Here is a 3795-nt window from a genome sequence, read left to right as displayed (position 1 = left end):
CTGCACCAAATACATAAAAAAGCAACAAGCAAACAATAACAACAAAAACCCAGCATAGTATTAAACTCCCCTGCCTTCCCTGCTTTGAAGCTGACAGTCTTTGGGTAGCTGTCTTTGTCTCTCCCATTTCCCACTTTTTTAAACTTTGAGAGTTTCTGAAGATTTCCCCATTTGGATAATTTTGTATTAGTAGATAACCTTTTACATAAAGACTTTGGCGTTTTTTGGTGACCAGATGATCCAGCAAGGGAATTTTACTCTGTGTATATGTGTGTGTGTGTGTGTGTGTGTGTGTGCGCGCGCGCCTGCCTACCAGGGAAGGGAAAGCAGTGAGTTGTATTTCACACTATAATGTTGATGATCTTGTGTATTTGATAATAACAAATAAACTGAAAAAGTAGCATTTTTCTAGATTCAGCAACCCAATTCCTATCATTTCTGAAGTGTATGTTTTATGATTACCAGACTGCAAACTAAGAGCAAAGACATAGTATCTATTAAGATCTGTTATTGACTCCCCAGTATGGGACCGAACCTACAGCCTTATGCATGCTAGTAAGTGGTCTATCACTGAGTGAGATCCCCAGCCTTTTAAATTTTTTGTTTTGAGATGGTTTGGCTGAGTTACTCAGCCAGCCTTGAACTTGCAGTCCTCTTGTCTCAGCCTCCCAAGTAGCTGAGACTTTGGGCCGCTGCTGTGTCCTGGTTTCATTCTTTGTTTGGACATTTCTCACAGTATGTGATACTCTGTTCCAAGAACATTTTCCAAGCCCTTCCCTTTCACAGCTGGGACGCCTGGCTCCCAGTGCACAGGGGTTTGTCCAGTGCCTCCTGTGGGCTGGGATCCCAGAGGCATCTGGCAGAAACCTGCCCATGAGTGTGGAGAGTTAGGGTGCATCTCACCCATCTCAAGCAAAGCATGATGGAGAAATTAAAACAACTGAGAAGATAATTTCCCAGGCCTTCTGTCACCTGGCTGAGGTGCTAATTCATTTAACCTTGGGGGATGTGGAGTGTGGTTTGGGAAATGAGTACCAGGGTCTATTTATAGCAGACGTTGTATCACTTTCTCTTGCTTGGATGGTGCAGTGATGAGCTTTGAAAAATTCACTGAATTCCTATTTTTGTGTTTTTCCATGGGGGTAGGAAGCCGTGTGGCTGAATTTCAGGAGGTCAGCAAAATTGATGTCATGCAGCTATAGCTAAAGGATAATTTCTTCTCCTGTTACTTGAATTTTTATAAAAGCAGGAAGTAAAAGGATTGATTTCTTTAAATGTGCACCTAGGATTGGGGGTTGTGGAATATTAAAAACTAAGTTAGGGTGTAGATGGGAAAGGAAAAGGACAGCTGGCCGGTTCAGCAGCGTGGACCATGGATCTGGCTCAGCTAGGCTGCACCCTGCCCCTCATACCACCTTTCCTGAGCTCAACACCAAGGCCTCGCGTCCCCGACTATTTGCACCTGGCCCTGCTGGGTCCTGGCTTTAGGCAGCTGCAACCTCAGCCACATCCCGCTCTGCCCCTGGCTGCCCTCTCGTGCCTTCACCTTGCTGGTCCTCAGGCTCTTCCCCAGCTCATACTCTGTCTGCCCGAGGCCCAAGCGCAGAACCTGCTCCTGTTGCCACACACCTGTAAACTCTGGGAGGCGGAGGCGGTAGGATCACAGTCCACCCTGGATGATTTAGCAAGACTTTGTTTCAAAATTAAAAATTTTTAAAGTAGATCTGTTTTTTTTTTTTTTTTGGCAGAACCGGGGATTGGACTCAGGCCCTTGCACTTGCCAGGGAAGTGCTTATTCCACTGAGCCATCTCCCCAGCCCCTCAAAATTAAAAATTAAAAAAAAGAAGAGGGATGTAACTCAGTGTGAAGGTCCTGGGTTCGAGCTCTAAGGACATGCTCCTGGCTGACTCTCTGACTTCTCTTGGACAAGTATGGTAGCTCAGAGACCTGTGTCTAAAGCTTCTTCCAAGATAGCATGGCCTCTGCCGTGGCTCCCGTCACTGTGCCTGGTGTCCTCTCTGTGCCAGCCCAGCCCTGCCCAGCTCCACCTGTATACCTGTTTCTGTGGCTGTGGTGCTCCACATGGGGCCAGCATCCAGATTGCTTCCAGGAGCTTAGGGACACTTCACCAGGAACTGGGAGCAAATCAGACTACCTCGTGCGGGTAAGCTTTGGAAGGCAGTAGCAAAGAAGGCAGAGAAGGTTCTTCCTTCATGAGACCCAGAACATTCGTTCTGTGTGACGTTGACCTCAGTGTAAACTTGTCATAGTACATGTGTAAATGTCATATAGTCTTCCTAGTATAAGAACTCAAAAGAAGAAATACAAATAGAAAGGTATAGCACAATTAAAAGGAAAGCGAGAACTTGAGGATTGGACAACCAGGAGAGGGCAAGGAGAAAAGCTGGGAAAGCCATACATTTCTGTGCACAAGATGGGCAAGGCAGTGATCCTGAGAAACATCAGCAGGTTTTTGAAACTAGCAGTTAATTGGTAGGATTCTCACCCTGATTAACTATATATGCTGGTACCTGTGAACCAAGCAACTGCACTGAAGATAGCAATGTGTGGTAGAAGGCTCACGCTTGGAATGCCTGTCATTCTGGTCTTCTAAATACGTACTTCTTGTCATGACATACCAATTATTACCATACTGTCTCTCAAGTAAAAGTTTTTTTTCCCTTTAAATAAAGGGTAATAAATGAAAAAAATAAAATAACATTGTCAAAATGAAACTCACTATTCTGTGTATTCACTGACAAAGAAAAGGTAAACAAAAACTTTGTCAACTCATTTTTTTTGTCAACTAAATCTTAAAGCCTCTGTATTCATTTAATCACTTTTGAATATCCATTCTGCATGACAAATTTCAAGTCATTTCTTATTGTATGGTGTATCCTCTTATGAGAAACTCAAAATTTATTATGAAAGTTAAACTATGTATAATACATCTGCTTTTATTTTATTTTATTTAAATTTATTTATTTGTGTGTGTGTGTGCGTGTGTGTGTGGCCTGCTCAGTCCAGCAGGGGGCAGGGCTGGCTGGCATGTGGTGCTGGGGGATTGAACCGCGGTCCCTGTGCTTTGCTAAGCTTGTTCTAAGTAGGTGCTTTAGACCACTGAGCCATCTCACCAGCCCCTACATCTACTTTTAAAAAAAAGCTTGTCATAGTAATGTGACACATACTCAGGCTTATTACTAGGGAGTGTATGTTTATATGAGGCTAAAACAAAGGACATGAGGGAAGAAACTAAACAGAAATAAACAACTTTGCTTTAGGTTTTTTTTTTTTGTTTGTTTGTTTTTGTTTTTTTAAAATTGAGACAAGGTCTTACTGTGTAGGTCAGGCTGATCTTGAGCTTGTAGTAATCCTCACCTGCCTCAGTCTTCTAAGTGCTTGGATTTCAGACATGGGCCATCACACCTGGTAGAAATTCTTTAATTTATTAACAGTGTGAAATGATATATTCAAAGAATATTTTCCTCCATTTTACAGGAGGAAATTATATATAATAATAGATATTATATATTAATGTTTTGCTCTTAAAAATTACCAACATACCAGACATTCATAGACACAACTGAGATAGCTATGGAGAAATGCAGGGCATGAGATTTCTCTTCCCTCATTATCATACTTATCTGTGGCCCCTTGCCTCAGTTTGCCTTGAACATGATAGCAAAAACCACTCCAGCAGCCACTGTAGTGTTGCTCTGTTTTGTTTGTTTCAACAACCCATTTTGTTTTAACTTCCTCATTAAAAAATTTCTGTCTTGTTATGTAGTCAACGT

This window comes from Octodon degus, unplaced genomic scaffold (genome assembly GCF_000260255.1).
Source record: "Octodon degus isolate 3935 unplaced genomic scaffold, OctDeg1.0 scaffold00016, whole genome shotgun sequence".
NCBI lineage: Eukaryota > Metazoa > Chordata > Mammalia > Rodentia > Octodontidae > Octodon > Octodon degus.
Note: the sequence above shows the minus strand (reverse complement) of the source record.